The sequence below is a fragment of the Triturus cristatus genome, chromosome 4_2 (genome assembly GCF_964204655.1).
Source record: "Triturus cristatus chromosome 4_2, aTriCri1.1, whole genome shotgun sequence".
NCBI lineage: Eukaryota > Metazoa > Chordata > Amphibia > Caudata > Salamandridae > Triturus > Triturus cristatus.
In genome coordinates, this window is record NC_140586.1 from 928,177,000 (window position 1) to 928,198,544 (window position 21,545).

General features: G+C 51.1%; 1 protein-coding gene across 1 annotated transcript in view; it reads left to right on the forward strand.

Annotated features, from left to right (window-relative positions):
- The window catches only part of LOC146835431 (uncharacterized), a 96,569-nt gene that overhangs the window by 64,086 nt on the left and 10,938 nt on the right, over positions 1 to 21,545 (forward strand). The gene's annotated exons all lie outside the window — the stretch shown is intronic.

Genomic DNA, 21,545 nt, shown 5'->3' on the forward strand with positions numbered 1-21,545 from the left:
AAGAGGAGGGGGAGTATAACAAGGGGTGCTGAAGGGACGGGAGGCAGAGAAGACCTGGACCACGAGAGCCTGCTGACCTGGTCGCGGCTCGATCGCTCCCTGAACCGAAGAACGCTACCCGAACTCTGAATCATCTGAGCCCTGCTGACACTGTCGCGGCTCCCCGGACTCTGAACCATCTGAGCCCTGCTGACGCTGTCGCGGCTCCCCGAACTCTGAACCATCTGAGCCCTGCTGACGCTGTCGCGGCTCCCCGACTCCGAAACCACCTGTGCCTGCTGAGTGACTCACGGCACTCTCCTCCAGGAGAATCGGCAGAGATTGCCGAGAGAAACAACCTCCCCCAGCTCGAGGATTGAGAGCTGTGCGAAGGATACTCCGCAGAGACACTGAACTCAAAGACTGTCCCGCTACCCCCATACCCCCATCACGAGATCGCCGCCGCTTGTGGCACTGATTCAATACCTGCATTTCGGATCATAAAGATCCCTTAAAACTAACGATAAAGAATACTGTCTTACGAAGAACTACTGTGTGGTGTCCCTCTGTCAGAGAGTGCAAGCTCAGCGCGTGCGATCCTAGGTACGAGACCCTTCCAGGAAGGGCCTCCCCGCCCTTGCTCGGCCTAACTCTGGGAGAGGTGGGTCAACGGGTGGTCAGGAACGCATTCCGAAGCCCCCCGGAGAACGCCTTTCCAACACTGGTTAATCCCGATTACCCCTTAAAGGTACCTTTATTTCCTTTCTGCAGCCTGCAACTGGGCCAATGTGCTTTCAAATGCACCACTTGACAAAAAGGGCAAATGTATTATGTTTAACATAACGTATTGCAGCAAGCAAAGATGCTTTGCTATGGGGAAGCAAGTAGAGGTTGGAGCCAGCAAATCGACAGGAAGAGTCGAGCCAGAGCCGAGCATTGAGCGTTTCCCATGAAAATCATTCAACAAACATTAAATACATTGCAATGAGGTCTCTTCAAAATTAACAAGTGAATTTCTTTAACACGTGGGAGCTTTGGCAATATGTCACGATATAGCACTGGACTGAGAAGTTAATATTATAAGTGATAGCTTTAAAACATGAACTTTTAAATCATCCCAGTCCTCATCCCACATTGAGGACAATGCTATTAGTGAACTACAAGGCAAGACAGTTGTCATGTGAACCTTGTAGTGACCCAGATTATTATAAAGCAACAATTGGTTTTTGTACAGCTGCTATGATGAACTTACAAAATTAAAAGTGCTTTCATTAGCGAATATGAAGAAAACTGCAAATAGCAATGCCTTTTATTTTTGTTTTTAAAACATCAATAAAAGGCATTGTCATTTACAATGCCAATAGCTTAAACTTGCGTAAATGCGAGACCTATTGCATTGCAAATGCTTGTTATTTTGGCCCTGGCATCACGTGTGCTACATTCACAGACTGTCCCGGACACAAGTAGGTCGTAGACTTGTCCGATGGCCTGGATTGGTGCACCAAGCATGCTCTCATTTTTGACAGTGGAGTACTGTCCCTGTTATGGGTTTAGCATGCAGACCGGTGGTGATCAGTGTGACCAGACCTTTTTAGGTCTCGCCTGGCTATCACGTAAGCGATCGCTCAGCGAGACTTATGTAGGGGCTTCAGAAAATGCTCCCAAAGGCTCCCCAGGCGGATCGGGTGGCGGTTACGCGCACAACCACACGCATTCCATTTGCCACCAGCTACTTCCTGCGCGTGCGCCGCCTCACGCATTCAGAGAGATTTAGTAAGGGGCACAAGACCTTAGGAATGCGGTTTATGGCCAGTGCATGTGAGGCATTCAAGCACGAAGCTGGCAGCTGGCATCTGGCATCGGACTTGAAAGCAGCAGACTGCTTTCGCCAGCGCGTGCTCGGCCTCACTTCCTGCATCCCCTCTTACAACAATTAACTTTCGATATAACTCACACCCCATATGCTCGTTCCCTCCCACCCTTCCTTTGATGTCCGCTTTTCTTGTTGTTTACAAACCACGCCACACACTGCTGCACGCCGCACACTACCGCACGCCACACACTGCTGCATTACACACTGCTGCACGCCGCACACTGCTGCTCGCCTCACACTGCTGCACGCCTCACACTGCTACACGAAACACTGCTGCACGCCACACACTGCTGCACACCGCACACTGCTGCACGCCTCACACTGCTGCACGCCTCCCTCTTCTGCACGCCTCACACTGCTGCATGCCTCACACTGCTGCACGCCGCACACTGCTGCACGCCTCACACTGCTGCACGCCGCACACTGCTGCACGCCACACACTGCTGCATACCGCTGCACGCCACACTGCTGTACGCCACACACTGCTGCACGCCACACACTGCTGCACGCCGCACACTGCTGGACGCCGCACAGTGCTGCATGCCGCGCACTGCTGCACGCCGCACACTGCTGAACGCCGCACACTGCTACACGAAACACTGCTACATGAAACACTGCTGCACGCCACACACTGCTGCATGCCACACACTGCTGCACGCCACACACTGCTGCATGCCGCACAATGCTACACGAAACACTGCTGCACAGCACACACTGCTGCACGCCGCACACTGCTGCATGCCGCTGCACGCCACACGCCACACACTGCTGCACGCCGCACACCGCTACACGCCACACACTGCTGCACGCCACACACTGCTGCACGCCACACACTGCTGCATGCCGCTGCACGCCACACACTGCTGCACGCCACACACTGCTATGCCACACACTGCTGCACGCCATACACTGCTGCACGCCACACACTGCTGCACACTGCTGCATTACTCACTGCTGCATGCCACACGACACTGCTGCACGCAGCACACCGCTGCACATAGCACACTGCTGCACATAGCACACTGCTGCACATAGCACACTGCTGCACATAGCACACTGCTGCATGCCGCTGCACGCCACACAGTGCTGCATGCCTCACACTGCTACACGAAACACTGCTGCACGCCGCACACTGCTGCACGCCGCACACTGCTGCACGCCTCACACTGCTGCACTCCACACACTGCTTTTATGCGAGTTTATGCTACTGACATTGTAAATGACAATGCCTTTTATTTGTTTAAAAACCAAAACATAAATAAAAGGCATTGTAATTTTACAATGCCAATAGCTCAAACTCTTATAAATGCGAGACCTATTGCATTGCAAATGCTTGTTATCTGAGTGATGGAGTGGAGGCCTGACGCAAAGCTCAGCCGTGCAAAATTCTGCATCAGTGCGCTTGCCCTGTTCCTTGGGCTAACATCTAGAGTGTGTGTTAAGCAAGTTATGTGTGTGTGTGTGTGCATGCGCTCGGTGTAGCACAGGGATGGCGCATGTGTCTGAGCCAGAGTCATGGACAACGGCTGCATCCATTTTGGATGCCCTTCGTCTGACCTTGCACAAGACAGAGGGTGAGGTCTGTACTCCCAGTAAGTGGAAGTCTATTACATTGCTGTGCCTGGAGTAAGATCTAGCCACTGAAGTGATGGGAGTAGAGACAGGGCACCTTTGCATGTTCTTTGAGGCATTTAGGTTAGCAAGGAGCTGTTTGTCTTCCCTGGCACAGACATTTACTGGTTGGTGGGGTGAGGAGTGGGGCTGCAGACTCTGTTGTAAAAGGTGAGGAAGCCCTTTGTCTTTCCCAGTTGTGTGTGATAAAGGAAGGGAGTGTTCTGCAAATTACTCCGAGAGCTGCTTTGCATCCAGGGCTGTGGTCTGCTTGATAGCCAGTCTCTCAGAGGCGAGGGGACCTCACCTGATGTCTGGACCTCTTGCTGGAGGAGCTGTGCACCTGCCCACAAGAGACTAGAAGCCTGCCTGCCTTCTGAGGGAGGGAAGGGGACACTGGCCAGGAAGGACTGATGTCCACAGTGGCTCTGGAGGCACCCAGAAGAAGTAGAATACATGAGTGATCCAGAGTACCCTGGTGCCCATGAGACTCTCCCTTCTGTTCCTGGCAGGAACTGCAACCCTTTAGTTGTGTAATTATGAAAGGCCTGTCAGGGCTGTAATTGTGTGATCAGCAGAGGCCTGGACGCGGCTGCATTTGCTGCATTGCTGAAGACCTTTGTGTGGCTGCATTTTCCGAATGCCCACACGCAGCTGCATGTATTGCATGGGTGAAGGGCTGAGCAGGGCTGCTCCTGCCAGTGCGCTGAAGGCCCACGCACAGCTGCATGTATCGCATGGGTGAAGGGCTGAGCAGGACTGCTCCTGCCAGTGCGCTGAAGGCCCACGCGCAGTTTCATCTATCGCATGGGTGAAGGGCTGTGCAGGGCTGTTCCTACCAGTGTGCTGAATGCCCACGCACAGCTGCATCTATCGCATGGGAGACAGGCTGAGCAGGGCTGCTCCTGCCTGCATCTACCAGTGTGCTGAATGCCCACGTGCAGCTGCATCTATCGCATTTGTGAAGGGCTGAGCAGGGCTGTTCCTGCCAGTGTGCTGAAGGCTCTCGCGCAGCTGCATCGATCGTATGGTTGAACGGCTGAGCAGGGCTGTTCCTGCCAGTGCGCTGAAGTCTCACGCGCAGCTGCATCTATTGCATGGGTGAAGGGCTGAGCAGGACTGCATCTGCCAGTGCGCTGAAGGCCCACACACAGCTCCATCTATCGCATGGGTGAAGGGTTGTGCAGGGCTGTTCCTGCCAGTGTGCTGAATGCCCACGCACAGCTGCATCTATTGTATGGGTGAAGATCTGAGCAGGGCTGCATCTGCCACTGCGCTGAAGGCCCACTCACTGCTGCATCTATCGCATGGGTGAAGGGCAGAGCAGGGCCAACCCTGCCAGTGCGCTGAAGGCCCATGCACAGCCTTGTCTATCGCATGGGTGAAGGGCTGAGCAGGGCTGCATCTGCCAGTGTGCTGAATGCCCACTCGCAGCTGCATGAATGGCATGGGTGAAGGGCTGAGCAGGGCTGTTCCTGCCAGTGCTCTGAAGGCCCACGCGCAGCTGCATCTATTTCACGGGTGGATCGCTGATCAGGGCTGTTCCTGCCAGTGCGCTGAAGGCCCACGCACAGCTGCATGTATCGCATGGGTGAAGGGCTGAGCAGGGCTGTTCCTGCCAATGCGCTGAAGGCCCACTCGCAGCTGCATCTATCCCATGGGTGAAGGACTGAGCAGGGCTGCATCTGCCAGTGTGCTGAAGGCCCACGCGCAGCTGCATCTATTGCATGGGTGAAGGTATGTGCAGGGCTGCATCTGCCAGTGCGCTGAAGGCCCACGCGCAGCTGCATCTATCGCATGGGTGAAGGGCTAAGCAGGGCTGTTCCTGCCAGTGCGCTGAAGGTCCGTGCGCAGCTGCACCGATCGCTTGGGTGAAGGGCTGAGCAGGGCTGTTCCTGCCAGTGCGCTGAAGTGCCGTGTGCAGCTGCACCTATCGCTTGGGTGAAGGGCTGAGCAGGGCTATTCCTGCCAGAGCGCTGAAGGCCCACGCGCAGCTGCATCTATCACATGGGTGAAGGGCTGAGCAGGGCTGTTCCTGCCAGTGCGCTGAAGGCCCGTGCGCAGCTGCACCTATCGCTTGGGTGAAGGGCTGAGCAGGGCTGTGCCTGCCAGTGCGCTGAAGGCCCACGCGTAGCTGCATCTATTGTATGGGTGAAGGGCTGAGCTGGGCTGTTCCTGCCAGTGTGCCGAAGGCCCACGCGTTGCTGCATCTATCGCTTGGGTGAAGGGCTGAGCAGGGCTGTAACTGCCAGTGCGCTGAAGGCCCACGCGCAGCTGCATCTATCGCTTGGATGAAGGGCTGTTCCTGCCAGTGCGCTGAAGGCCCACGCGCAGCTGCATCTATCGCTTGGATGAAGGGCTGAGCAGGGCTGTTCCTGCCAGTGCGCTGAAGGCCCGTGCGCAGCTGCACCTATCGCTTGGGTGAAGGGCTGAGCAGGGCTGTTTCTGCCAGTGCGCTGAAGGCCCGTGCGCAGCTGCACCTATCGCTTGGGTGAAGGGCTGAGCAGGGCTGTTTCTGCCAGTGCGCTGAAGGCCCACGCACAGCTGCATCTATCGCTTGGGTGAAGGGCTGAGCAGGGCTGTTCCTGCCAGTGCGCTGTAGGCCCGTGCGCAGCTGCACCTATCGCTTGGGTGAAGGGCTGAGCAGGGCTGTTTCTGCCAGTGCGCTGAAGGCCCACGCACAGCTGCATCTATCGCTTGGGTGAAGGGCTGAGCAGGGCTGTTCCTGCCAGTGCGCTGAAGGCCCACGCGCAGCTGCATCTATCACATGGGTGATGGGCTGAGCAGGGCTGTTGCTGCCAGTCTGCTGAAGGCCCATGCACAGCCTCATCTATCGCTTGGGTGAATGGCTGAGCAGGGCTGTTTCTGCCAGAGCGCTGAAGGCCCGTGCGCAGCTGCATCTATCGCATGCGTTAAGGGTGAGCTGGGCTGTTCCTGCCAGTGCGCTGAAGGCCCACGCACAGCTGCATCTATCGCTTGGGTGAAGGGCTGAGCAGGGCTGTTCCTGCCAGTGCGCTGAAGGCCCGTGCGCAGCTGCACCTATCGCTTGGGTGAAGGGCTGAGCAGGGCTGTTTCTGCCAGTGCGCTGAAGGCCCACGCACAGCTGCATCTATCGCTTGGGTGAAGGGCTGAGCAGGGCTGTTCCTGCCAGTGCGCTGAAGGCCCACGCGCAGCTGCATCTATCACATGCGTTAAGGGTGAGCTGGGCTGTTCCTGCCAGTGTGCTGAAAGCCCAGGTAGGGCTACACCTACCAAAGTGCCTCAGGACCAGCTGGGCTACACCCGCTGTCCAGTGGGCCCAGATGGTGGCGACATCTGGCGATGGCGCAGGCCGCCTGCAGTGCTCCTTCACTGGTCTGACGGTGGAGCCAACACGCTGTAATGTGGATACAATAAGAGATACTGCAGTTCAGGGGCTTGTGGCTGGTGTAGCTCTTTTCAGGGTTCCCATCCCACAACATATTGTGTTCAATTCTGGTAAAAGGACAACTGCAGTTGTTGCATCTGTAGAAGCCTTAGAGGTTTGAAGGTGTAATTCCTCTTCTTGTCATCTTAGAATAATGATGCATCTTTGGGACACATGCTTTTAATGTAGTTCTTTTCTTGAATGTCAACAATGTCTTTACCGAAAAAAACAATGAATATCTTTATCCGATAGGAGTAAAAGCTAATGATGTTGGCTTATTATTTTTAAAATTGTGCTTATTCCCAGGTTATTTTGTGCTTTATCTTTGTGATCATCTTTTGTTGTAAAGAAGTTGCAAATATAATGATATTGTAAATCGTGTCTGCTTTTTATTGCCAAAGTCATGAAACACATTTTAGCATCTACTAAAATGTAATTTAATTCTACTAACGCATAAAAGAGGAATTTGTATAATGAATGATATGAAAACTATGGCAATCCTGCACATTTTTGTACGACATCAATAAATGTCTGCATTGGAACTGTACTAAACTTAAGATGCCACAATCATTTGGACTCTATAGGGGAGATTTGCTAAGCTTTTGCGCCGTGTTTGTGTCACAAAAGTGATGCAAAACGGAGCAAAATCTTTTTTCCTAATTTACTTTCCAGCGCTAAACTTGTTTAGCGCTGGAAATAACGTAAAAGTAATGCGAAGCAGCACATAGCGCTACTTCGCTTTACTTTGAGCCATGGGGACGTGCCAAGGGTAGTGCATGGGCATTCCCATGGAACCACCCAAGGTTTCTCTTGCTAAACCCAATTTACTAAACACAGTTGATTGGATTTAGCGTGAGAAAACTGCGCCCTTTTTAAACTATGCACTGGGCAGCGCGCATACAAAGTAGGAAAAGCTTTCTCTCGTGTCTAGACATAGTATTTTGTGCAGGAAGGGTATCTTTCCTGTACAAAACCTATGCTAGACTCTCACACACACACCCTAGCTCTATGGCGCTAAGGTGGTGCGTGGCACATGGCAGCTGTAATCCGCACCGGCACAAGGGAAAGGGGAGGTGAGAGCCACATCTCTGAAAATATGGCACTCTCATGCTCCTTCCCTGTCGCACAATTCAGCGCAGCCTCACAGGAGGCTGCGTTGTGTTACATGGAGTGTTGGTAAATCTCCCTCTATATTGTTTGGTACCGTAGGCTCCCTTTGTTAGTGCTTGCTGTTGAGGACATATATTCCAGTTTGTTAGTATTCTGTCTTGAACCTGCTTGGTCAAGTGTCATCAAGTTGACTACCATGTGGCACACTGTTGAGAGTCAAAATATAATTATCGCCCATTGAGTGGCTCCAGCCAAAGTGATCCCTGAATTCTACAATACTAGGGACAGTTCAACCGACAAGGGTCTTAAGTACATGGGCGCTATCCAGAGCTTAATTTGAGCCGTGGTTTCCGGTGCTCGGCACTGGCACTTAATTGTCAATACCGCTACTTTTCACAGTCTGCCACAAGGTGGCGCTGTCTGACTAATGTAAAGATGACAACAACAACAACAGTTATTTATTAATTCAATATACATGAAAATGACTATTACCTGCTGCCCAAGCCATTATTATTGCTTTAGAGGCCTGAAATTGGCTGAATTGTCACCCTTGTAGGAGTGTGGTGGTTAGCAGTTGTGTTATTACTGTCATTAGCAGCATGGAAGGGGCAATGTGTGGTGCAAACTGTATTGGCCCTCCTGACAAGAGCCCTGGCACTTATTGTTTTACAAATTAAGCACTGGTGCCATCAAATAGCTCAAAATATGTGACGAGTCAAGCCAAGTGCTGGTTGGCTAAGGGAAATGATATCCTGGCTGAAGAGGGGTGAAACACCGAAACCGGTCCTAGGATGCTTGATTCTGGTCCAGGGAAGACATGGCTTGGCAGTTCGGGCTGGACTGTTCCCATGAGACACAGGGTCAAGACTGATTTGCATATGGCCATGTCTGAACTGGGGTGGCGTGGAGAGCAAAATAACGATGGATTAAACCCAGATCTGTGACTTGGGGTGAATGTTTTGCCAATGTGCAACATTCCGTCCATCATCTTGTGTGTTTTGCTAAGGGCAATGATTGCCTTCTGGGAGAAAAGTGATAGGGGCCCATAAGAGGCTAGAAAAAGGATAACCGAGGCCACAACCAATGCACACTTAAGGAACTCCTCGCTCACGATGAACCACCAGATCAGCGCCATCTCCTCATCATGCTTCCACACTCTTTGCCTGCTTGATGGTTCCTCACTGAGGCCAGAAAGACTCTTCCCCCACGCACTCATCAGCAGCAGACTCGACTACAGCAACCCTCTCTATGCAGGCATCACCCAGAAACTCCTCCGGAAAGTACAGAATGTTCAGAAGACCGCAGGCAGATGGTTCCACAACATCCCTTGCCCATCCACATATCCGAACACCTGCGAGAACTCCACTGGCTCCCAATCAACAAAAGAGTCATGTTCAAGCTCCTCACATACTCCTACAAAGCCCTCCACAACGCCGGACTAGCATATCGGAACCACTCTTGCTCTGCCGAACTGGCTCTTGCCACTGTCCCTCGGATCTGCAAGACCAGGACCAGAGGAAGATCCTTCTCCTACCTCTCCACCAACACCCTGCCTCTCCACCTCAGGCTATCCCTGTCGCTGACCAAATTCAGGAAGGACCTCAAATCCTGCCTTTTCGACTGAACCCAAGCACCCATCAGGACCTGCAGCCCCTCTTCCCCCAGCTCCTTGAGACCCTCACGGGTGAGTAATCACGCTTAACAAACACTGATTGATTAAGGGAAGAGGAGATCCAAGCGTTAATGCTGCCTCCCATAAGGCCATGGGGCGGGTCTGGAACAACAGATGCATCTGTGCTACAGTCATGAACGGCCTCCCTCTCAGGAAACCGAAGCAAAGCTGACTGCATGAGAGCAAGAGAGCCTGACCAGAATTCAGCAGGTGCTGAAGGGTGGTGCCAGGGCCGTAGGCTTGAGTGGGCAGCAGGGACTGGCCAGACAATACTTTTATGTAACCCCCTTAAAATTAAGGTCTCAGACTTGTTTGTGTTGTTTAATTAATGTTATGCTGAGAAGTTTGTGACCACCAGTCCAGCACCTGACGGGTTTCTTCGGCTGCTGCAGGCAGTTCTTTGAGGCTGAGTGATTTGTCTGTGAGGGTCATGTGTAGGACTGAATCTCATCCTGGTTTGGGGTTGGTCACACACATGGGTCGAGCTCCTACTTCCATCTACCTCTCTGTGAAACAAGCTGACAGAGAGAGGCACTAAGAGGTGAGACATAAGCAGAGTACTTTTGTCCTTTTGTAGACTCAGACCCTCACTGTTGTAGTGCCCATGCCAAAGGCTTGGCTTCTTGCGGTGAGAGCCCATTCAGAGATCAAGGTGATCCGTGACCCATCTATGTTCACATCCGCCTGAAATAAATGACTTCATTTTCTGTAATGCAGACGTATTTCACGCATGCAGTCAGATATGGGTTTCATACATGTAGTGTAAAGTTCTTTTCATGCATGCTTTTTCAAAAACGGTACCTGCACTTTATATTCATTTCCTGCCTGTGTTCTGAGCTAATGTACTAATATTATAAAATGATTTTCTTGGCATGTTTATAAAGTGGATTTCACATAACTGCTCATGCACGGTGCATGGGATGAGGTCCTAGAGCATAAAGGCGTTTCTGTGGATGAAGGCAATGATGGCTTATCTGTGAAGTACATAAGATGTATTCTGCACAGTTTATGTCACATGAGTATTGTTTAGTTAGCATTTATTTAAACGAACACCGCCTGATCATTTCTATACATCTTACAGATACACATACAGCCTGAGAGTTAAAGCTGTGGACAGTGGTGCTATGTATGCCAATCTTGATGAGTTAGCTGTGCCGTAAATGTTTTAATTTATGTAATGTGTAATAACTGCCCTTTAATATAAACTGTTTCATGGAGTTTTATATTAAAGTTACCACAATGGTAAAGGTATATTTGAAAGCAGTCTAAACTGAATTACACATACTTCTGCTCATACATGCAATTCAGGAGAGGTAAGCTGTAATATACAAGTGGTACCTTGTATGCAGCCAGTCTTTGGAAGAAATTGAGCACCGCCAGGGTGCCTTGCCGTCCAAAGGGGGTTTCTTCCTTTGCAGATTTAGTTTCCATACCTGGGTGGATATTTCACCAGCAGAGATGCATGTGCCATACCACAGGTGTAAGAGGCTTGGGGGGAGCAGAAGGAAGGCAGATAGATGCCTTGCAGCTGTATACGTCTGTAGGATTTTGTCTATATGAACCCTTTTATTGGTGAACCTACAAGTGTTCTGTTGAGTGCCAGATGTGACTGCATTTGTTCTTACATCTTTTCTTTTAATCAAGGCCCTCTGTGGCCTAATTACAAGTTGTGTGGTTCTGGCGTAATGGTAACATTTGGTGAGTTTACCATTTCAGGGCTATAAATCCGAACCAGTAGCGTGCAAATACGAGTACAACTCAATGGAATGGGCAGTTACCATGCAGGACTGATTTTTAGGTGAAATATGGCATTGCTCTTCTTATCTTGCTCATTGTTGGCTAGTGGGCTGATACGTCACTTCCGTTTTCTTCCGTTTCTGGAGGAAGCAGCATCGACCAACTACAGTTAACTTACGCTTTAAGGCGGTATCTTTTAATGTAGGGACTACTTCGTTGTTTTTTTACCATGGTGCCTGGTTCGTGCATACGTTTAATATGCAGGGCCACTTTCCTCGGTGTTGCGCAGCTGCTTTCCTCGTAGTTGCACGGCCGCTTTCCTCGGTGTTGTCACCCCCCACCACCAACCGCCCCTTGCGCCTTGTTTTTTTTTTCTGCTGCTACCTGAGAGCGGCTATTAATATCGAAACCGGCTGTTGCTGGCAAAGAGTGCTGTATCCCTCTCAGTTTCTTCACATCAAAGGCCGTTCTACCCAACTCGTGCCACGCACCACCACTTTTCCCGATCATTTGCCAAAACTGTCATACCGAAAGGCAGAGCCATTCCCGGTATGTTCTCAGTGACGGACACATTAAAATAAAGGAATGTGTTACTTTTCTGAAATTTCGACCAAAGGGAGAAGATAATGGGTAAAACTACCCATTTCACATAAAATCGTTCACACAAGAAATTATGTCTTGCCTGGTCATAACAGCTGGTAAGGAGATGCCTTTGCATGGGCGTGTGCATTTGTGTGCATTTTAACTCTCTGTGAGTGCGTATTGGTACACAGCGTGTGTTTGTGTGTGTGTGCGTTTACTAATGTGCGAGTTTGCATATGTTTGTGTAGTCCGACGAGCGGTCTATTTCCCTTTTTTGTGTGTGTGCAGGTCTCTATAGTTGAGTGTTAAGGTATCTCTGTGTGTAGATAGATACCTACCTGTATGTGAGTTCATGGATGTGCTTGTGTACTGTTTATTTTTGCCTTGCACTTAAGTGGGCCACCTGGCCATACACGAAAAGGCTCATTCTGGCTCGCTCGCCATGCCTGCCTCTTCACACAACATGTGCCCGCCATCCCTACAGCAGCCGTTCCGAAGCCGACAAAAGCATGGACTCCTGGTACCCCATACCCGTCTCCACTGCCCGCGTGTGCAGAACTCCACTGTCTGGTAGTGTCTCTTGTGAATGTCTTCTCTAATATATGTGATTGTGTTTTCTCAACTTTCTATTGGTCTCTGTTGGCTCTATTTGATTCAAAGTGACCGTTAGCATGGGCGCGTGCATTTGCGTGCTTTTTAACTCTGTGTGCGCATATTTGTACACAGCGTGTGTTTGTGTGTGTGCGCATTTACTAATGTGTGAGTTTACACACTTTTGTCTAGTCCGACGAGCGGCCTATGTCCCTTTTTTGTGTGTGTGCAGGTCTCTATAGTTGAGGGTTTAGGTATCTCTGTGTGTAGATAGATACCTACCTGTATGTGAGTTCGTGGATGTGCGTGTATACTGTGCCCCTTTGACGGAGTATACGTGTCTTTGTCTCTACCAGTGAATGGAATGGGAGGAGCGATTTAAAAGGATAGAAAAACACAGAAAGGCGTTGACCCTGTTTGCGCCATAACAATTTCACCAACACGGTCTTCAGCGTCCCTCCGTCTCCAAACATCCACCCACCCATCTAAATTCCTTGAATTCCTGCATTCTCCTCTCTGTTTTTGTTTCTCGGCGGTTTGTCCCCTCTTTTTGTCTGCCAAAATCACAGGCAGATACCCAAACATTCACAGCTTTTCCGTACCTCAAAAACATTCACAAACATAGTCCAACACTATACAAACACACACACCTCCACATTCCGCCTAGACCCACATGCCTTTCACACACATACAGACCCATGTCACATAAGAGTGACACATTTCACATAGACATCTTTTCCACATATCCCCAACAACACACATCCTACGTGAAAATCCTCACAACCTTACACACACCAACACACTTTCCTACATTCCACTGTTAAATGGTAGCGGCAGTTTCAGTCGATAACCCTTCAAGTATTGCCCGGCGGTAATCGCCTATCATACCATTCGATAATTTACCAATGAAAGAGGCAGGCGCCGGAGACTGGAAGGCAGGAAACAAAGTTTTTATTCCGTCGGAGCAGAACACATCAGATCAGACAGCAAGGTATCGTCACGAGGTGCTCTAACTGCATCTCTGAGGCCTGGCCTCTTATACACAGGTTTATGACTTTATTGCAGGGTTATCATACATGGCACATTCTTGAGATTGTCTTGGAACATGAAAGAACATCCTCGGAATCCCCACTTCGAGCTCGTTCCCACACATATCTACAGTGGAAGTCCCCACCCCATCCACAGTAGGAGATGGCTATCACACAGCTGGACATTCCGCCAATTCCCGGGGGTGTGTGCGACCGGCGGGGTCTCAGGGGGTAGGGGCTTTTGATCTACTGTAATCCCTTTGATGTGGGGTGTTTCCCTTACAGTAGGGGCAATAAACTGCATCCGCAGGGCTAGGTGATGGCCTGGGATCGGTTCGGACAATGGGGCGCAGAGGAAGGGGGTTATCAAAGAGATGCATGACCATGTATGGGATGTCGGTCAGGCGTGGGATGTGGTTCCATGGCAGGGTCGCGCAGAAGGAGAGGGTTTATGGCCCGTGTATGAGAGAGCGGGGGTGGCCGGCGCGCGGGGGATGCTTGCAGCGCCAGGGGGACGCGCTAACGATCGGCAATGAGCAGGGAGAGACCAGGGTGCCTAAAATGGCTGCCGTGCGCTTTCCTGTGTGTCGCGCTGGGGAGAGACAAGATGGCGCAGATAATGTTCAGTTTGCAAGCTAAATTTCCACAGTCCTCCCTTTTAACATGTCTCGCCAGCTTGTCTAGTTCGGATCTATCCCCATAATACTACGAACTTCCATCTCATACAGAGCTTTCATTCGTTCCGCTTCAAAGTTCAAAGTCTTAGGGCAGATGCAGTTCATAAAAAGCGAACATAAAGGTGGCAGACACTGAATCCCCAAGCAGCATCCACATAGTATCACAATTGGTATTAGGATAAATGAGAACAGCCTCCATCCCCAACTTCTAATAGTGTCCCAAAACCAACTCCCCAGTGACCATTCTTCTTGCTCCTGATGAACCTCTGCGGAAAGTCTGTGGAGGTGTTCAATTGCTTTGTAGACTGAGGGCGAGTTATCCGGTACGTAGGTACAACAGCTGGACCCAATGATGCGGCATGCTCCTCCACGATCAGCCAGAACCACATCTAGAACGAGGCGGTTCTGAAGAGCCACTAGGCGGACGGCCTGGAGCTCGGCGGTGTTGTTGGCGCGGACGCCAGCCGTAATGTTCATCGCCGTTTCGACTGCCTGGGTTAAGTGGCGGATGGCACGGCTGTTTGCCATTGGACCCCAGAGTGGAACGAGACCTTTTACTGCGTCCATGAACTGTGCTCCGGTGGAGTCGGCTTGCACAATGTCTTTGGCACGTTTCTGTCGGTGATGGTTTGCTGGAGCCACATATATCGGAGGAAGGACAAAGGCGATGTAGCAGGTGCCTCCCCAACCTTTCGGAAGCCAGGTGTAGGCCTTAGTACCACAGACGAAGTACATATTCGGGGAGGCAACAAAGGAGGGTGGATCAACTGAGTCCAATGTTCGGGTGATGAGGCAGGAGCTGTGGCCCACCGGCTGCGCCCCCAGGCCTTCGAGGCACACAAATCCAGTGATGTTGATGACGGATAGGGCCACTGTTAGGGTGGCGGCCGTCCGTTTCCGGAGGTAAGAGAAGGTGGGTCTGGCTGGGTTGTTGAACACTTGCATTTCAACTCGTTCTTTGGCAGGGATGTCCATGTGAAAGGAAGTGTTTGATCTCAGAGGACAGAAGGGGGCAGAAGTTCTTCCAGTTTTGTTCAGCCAGAACCCATGGTAGAAGTGTGACATGGGTCTGGCGGAAGTGGCATTGTCCTTGTAGCTTTCTTGCAGGAGGATTAGCCAGGCGAGGCAGGAACCATGGACATAAAAAGGTGAAGGGATGAAAGGGATAGAGTGTCCAGCAGCATGTGGTAGCAATCCACAGATCCAGCAATTAGTGGCGTTGGCGGCAAGATTGTGTTGGTGGAGCAGCTGCACAAAAGAGTTATTCCAGAACTCCTTACGCCTTTCTCGGAGTTGGGGTGAAAGTGAGATCAGATGGTGTTCTTTCATGGTGGTAGGTTGAACGGTGGTCAGCAATGTCTTATGAGCGGGTGTGCTCTCCTCCATGATCCAGAAGGTGACCATGAGGAGAAGGCAAAAGAGAAGGGTAATGAAAAGTGTAATAGTCTTTGAGCTGTGCATTCTGTCAGTCTTTGGGTTTTTGTAGTGGATCTTCGGACGTCCGGTTGCTTCCATCATCTTCATGTCGGGCGCTTCCATCACCTTCAAGAGACTCGGTAGCGGGCAGAACCACAGACTTTGTTTAGTTTCTCTCCTGGTGGCCTTTGAGGTGACTAGGCTACCGCTCTGAGATTTCCACTTAGTTTGTGGTCTGCTTAGCCGAAGTTCTCTCCTTTCGTCGCAAGTTATACCCTTCCTTGGATGGCACGGTGGGATCGGGATATTTCACTAGCTCAAGTGTCTCCGTATCTAGGCGGCGGTTCAGGGATGGTCGGTCTCTGTCCAGAAGTTCTTCTTGGGCGGTGATGTTGTCCGTGGTCGTCAGGGTCGGTGATACCTTCTTGCAGTGGTGTGCATGCAGCCAATTGCGTTTCCCCTCCACTCGAAGAGCTGTTCGGGTGGTGATTAGGACTTGCAGGGGGCCCGTCCACCGGGGCTCCAGACTCTTGGTGCGCTGGAAGTTACGCACTAAGACAAAGTCGCCGGGTTGGATGTCGTGCCCGGGGCCCCTGGAAACATTGGGAATGGCTTGCAGCACCTGCTGATGGATAACAGACAACGTTTTAGTTAGGTTATACAAATAGTCAGACATGAGGACGTCCGGGACGTCGTGGATGGATGTTGGTTTTGGTGCAGTCCAAAGGTTCATGGGCCGCCCAAAAACGACCTTGTAGGGGGTTAAGTGGTGTTTAGTGGGGGTGGAACGCATTGATAGCAATGCTAGCGGGAGAGCGTCTGGCCATTTCAGTCCTGTGGTGGCAACTATTTTTGCTATCTTAAGCTTCAATGTGACATTATGTCGCTCAACCAAGCCTGCAGATTGGGGATGGAAGACCGCGTGGAATTTCTGTTTCACACCCAGCCCCTTTAAGATGAGTTGGATAACCTCGGCTACAAAGTGGGGGCCATTATCGCTCCACAAAATTCGACAAAGGCCGTATCGGGGGAAGAATTCTTTCAGTAGTACTTTTGCAGTAGTCATAGCGGTGTTGTCGTGGGTTGGGTAGGCCTCCACCCACTTGCTGAAGGCACACACAACGACAAGTACGTACTTAAAACCTTGGCACCTTTCTAACTGGACATAGTCCATTTGTAGGACTTCAAAGGGGTGATTGGGAACCCCAAACCCTCCCCGGGGTACAGCAGTTCCTTTCCCAGGGTTGTGTTGGAGGCATACCAGGCATTGTTGGACCAGACGTTTGGCTGAGTCTGGGATTTTGTCGTTGTGCCAGACTTTGGAGATGAGTTCGATCATGGGGGCAGACCCTATGTGTGCGGGGGAGTGTGCCATGGTCAGCATGGGGATCAAGTATGAGTCGGGTAGCAACCATTTGTTCGAGTCTTTAGTTCGCCAGCAACCGTCATCGTCCTTCAATCCCACCCGGGCCCATTCAGTTAATTCGTGTGGTGTGCTGGCTAGTTGGATATCCCTAATCGTTTCCCTAGCATCCTTCCATTTCTCAGTTTGTGACCTGGTCACGTACATACGGGTCGTGGACCTATTCTCGGCTGTGGTTCGGGCAGTAATGTCAGCTAGTGCATTTCCCTGTCCTATAATGTCTGTCACCTTCTTGTGCGCCTGGCATTTGATCACGGCCAGCCGTGTGGGGAGGAGGACTGCTTCGGTCAGGGCAGAGACTAGATCTCCATGCAGGATGGGTGTGCCGTGGGAAGTCAAGAATCCCCTCTCTTTCCATAAGAGCCCAAAGTGGTGAACTACCCCGAAGGCGTACTGACTGTCTGTGTAAATGTTTGCGGTTGTCCCTGCTGCCAGGATGCATGCTCGTGTGAGAGCAATTAGTTCCGCCGCCTGTGCGGATCGCTGTGTTATGCGGGCTGTCTCAACAACTGTTCGGGCTGTGGTGACTGCATAGGCAGCTGAGGTGGTGCCATCGGGGAGCTTGATACATGAGCCATCCACCCACAGTTCTCCGTCAGGGTCCGGGAAGGCAGTATCCCGGAGGTCAACCCTACTCTTGGTCTGTTCGTCGGTGAGGGTCACGCAGTCATGTATAGGGGACTAATTGGGGTCAGCGTCAGGGAGAGGTAGTAGAGTAGCTGGATTCAGAGTGGTGCATCGTTTCAATGTGATGTGGGGTGCAAGCAGAGTTAGTTCGTAACCAGTCAGTCGCGCGCTAGTCAGGTGTTGGGTCTTGGTTTGGTTTAGGAGGGTGTCAACCGCATGGGGTACCAATACTGTGAGAGGGTTCGAGAGCACGATCCCCTCACTTTGCCGGATAGAGACAGCAGCGGCGGCTACTGCTCGAAGGCAGGCGGGCAAAGCTCTGGCTACAGGGTCAAGAGTGGCAGAGAAGTAGGCACAAGGGCGTTGTTTAGGGCCTATGGTTTGGGTTAGAACAGATAACGGACATCCCTCCCTTTCGTGGGTGTAGAGGGAGAAAGGTTTAGTGTAGTCTGCGGTTCCTAGGACTGGGGCCGAGCAGAGGGCGTCTCGTAATTCTTTGAAGGAGGATTGGCATTCGGATGTCCTGGGGAGGGGGAAGGGGACATCTTTAGCCAGCAGGGAAAGCAGAGGTTTTACGATAAGACTGAAGTTTGGCAACCATTGTCGACAAAAGGAGGTGAGGCCTACTAGGGACCTCACTTGCTTCTGAGTTTTGGGAACAGGGGTTTCTAGGATGGTCTGAATTCGGTCAGGGGTAAGTTTTCTCCCGTCTTTGGATAGTAGGTGGCCTAGATATGTTACTTGGGGTTGGCAGAATTGCAATTTCTTCCTGGAGACCTTGTAACCGTTCTCCGCAAGGAAGTGGAGGAGGTGAATGGTGGCTGTGACGGCAAGTGGAGTGGTGTCGGCCGCCAAAAGAATGTCATCGACGTACTGTATTAACACCACTCCATCGGGTACTTGGACTGCATCTAGTTGCCTCTTGAGGGCTTGGCTATAAATGCTGGGACTCTCAGTGTAGCCTTGGGGTGACCTACAGAATCTGTACGAACGGGCTTTTAAGGTGAAGCCGAACAGGTAGCGGCTGTCTGGGTGGATGGGGATGGAAAAGAATGCGTTCTTGAGATCAATAACGGTAAAAGTGGTGGCAGTGGACGGAATCAGGGTGAGGATGGTGGTGATGTCTGAGACCACGGGGTACTGAGGTATGACTACTTTGTTAACTTCTCGTAAATCAACAATAAAGTGGTATGCTTTCTCATCTCCCTCGCCTTGCTTTTTTACAATGGGTAGGATAGGGCTGTTGCAAACATTACTGACTACTTCTTCTACCACTCCTGCATCGACTAGGGACTCGATGATTTCCACCAATGCCTTCTCACCTTCGGGCGATATCCGATACTGTGGAAGCTTTGGGAGCACTGCGTCCGGTCGGACGGTTATGTGTACTGGGTCGATCACCATGCGCCCTACATCTGAGTCGGTTTTAGCCCATAGATGTGAAGGTAACGTGTCGAGTAGGGACAGGTCAGCATCGGTTATAGAGAGCATACGCCGTGTGTGACAAGGTCTGAACGGATCTGGGTTATCGTGCAGGATGACTCGAACTCCGTCTGGGGAGCATCTGATGGTAGCTCGAAAATGTTTTAGCAAATCAAGTCCCATAATAGCATCGGGGGTGTTGGAGGAGAGTAGAAAGGTCGTGTCAGTGGCGTTATCTTCTAAGTCAAAGGAGATTGGTGCTATAAGGGGTTAGTGGAGGGCGTTCCATCGAAGCCTATTGAGGTTACATGTGAGCCAGACAAGGGTGCCCTAGGAATCAGTCGTTTAGATAACGCACTACGTGTCGCCCCAGTATCTACCAGGAATGGAGACTTGGTGCCCAAGACCTTAGCAGTGACGTAAGGACCTTGCTGGTCAACACGGAGTTCAACTGGATCCCTCCCTTGTCCCTGGCGGTCCTATGCGAAGTCATGGGTGCTTTCGTAGTCGGACTGCTGACACTGGTTTTATCGGGGGCGATCAAAAGTGTTTGGTCTGCCTGGCCTGTCGTTGATGGCGTCGTTCGTGTACCCTCGTCCCTGTCCTCTATTTCTGGGGTCATATGCTGTGTCTCTGGGGTCCCTATTTTTGTTCAATTCCAGAAGGACCGGGCACTGGGATTTCCAGTGTCCGAACCCTCTACAGAACGCACATTGGTTCCCATCTAAGTCTCTCCGTCCGTTGTAGGGTGCAGGTGTATGGTCTCTAGGGGGTAGCTTTCTAGGGGCGGTTGGTTGGTAATTCCCTTTCGGGGGCTCCCTTCCTATGGTCACCCCTTGCAACTGTGCTATCATTACCCTCTCCTTCAGTTCCTTTTTCTTCCTCTCTGACGCCCTATCGTTCTCATTCTTTTGGTTTTCGTAGTATTGGGCCATCTGGAGGATTGCTGCGGGTTTGGAGGCTGCCCAACTACTCTCGCTGGTCTGTAGCTTCTGGGAGACTTCTTGTGACAGACCCTTCACATAATTCTGGACAAAGAGGTGATGTCCGGTTGCAGTGGTCATGTCCTGGCCACTATAATCGGAAAACACAGTCTCGAATCGAGAGAAGTATTCAGACACATCCTCCTGGGGTTTCTGGCGACAAGCCGTCACTATCGACCAGTCTACCTTTCTTTCTGGGATTAGAGTCTTCAATTTCTGTACAATCTTGTCTGGGAGCTCCAATATGGCTTTCGGGGGTTTCTGTCCCGGTTCTCGCTGTTTGTCTATGGTATCGAGTTGTACCCAGGTATATCCGAACGGCTCAGCGTGGTCAACTTTCCGGATTTGCTTCCACACATCAGCCGGCAGACATAATCCGAAGAACAAGTCGATATCTGCTAAAGTCATTATTGTTGAGCCTAAGGCTGTACCTAGTTCGGTGTAGAAGGCAGTCGGGTAGAGTTTTTCTAAAGGTCAAAATATCTTGTCGGTCCCATGGCTGGTAGACCCAATTATATACAACCCTTCCCTTCGCATCTTGGTGGTTGATGTCGTCATGAGTTCCCTGACCTCGTGGGGGGACCCAGTAGGGGGCGGCCTCTTTGATGGGCATCATGGTATCAGTCCTTCCTTCCTGGGGCTTAGTCGCTATGGGGGTTTCTACTTTAGTGGCCTGTCTGTGTTCTTTAAGGTGTCGATAGACCTCGAGTGTACGAGTGAAGAGGTTCGTCACATCGCCCTCTCCTTCTTCCCCAATGTCTACCTTCCTATATAGGGCCGCTAAGCCTTCGGGACCTTTATCGTGGTACCTATCCTCATATGTATTCAGGGCGTGATAACAAAGTCGTACGACAAAGTGTCGTCTGCGGCTGTCGGCATATGAGTTATACACATCTGTTATATACTCCTCACTTTCCTTTCGCTCCACCAGTGTCCCTACTATCTTGTCGATTCCTGCTCGTTCCTCCCTTGTTAGTCGATTCATTCTGGTGGAATCTTTCTTTCTCATCTCAGGGTCATCCAACGTTATTGCCGACGTTGTGTTCAGTACAAGAGGCTCGGCCGGTGCGGAGGCCGTGAGGACCGAGGCCCCTGTACTGCTTTCGCTTGTGTTTGGGGGTTGTGGGTGTTGCACTACCGATTGGGAGGGTGCGTATGGAGGGGGCATGTAAATGATCGGGGGACCTAATAGTAATTCATCATTCGTCCGTTGCTTAGAGGACAACTCAGGGTAGAGCATAGAGGGGGTCCTAACAGCGTACTGGCCTGATGTTTCGGGCTCCTGTCTTAGTTTAGTTTCCCTTCTCTCCTTTATTTCTTCTTCTAACTTTCTAGCGGCAAGGTGAGCTGCCTTTCGTAATTCCTTTTCTGCTTTTACCTCTTCCCTCTTTTTCCGTTCCGTTGCTTC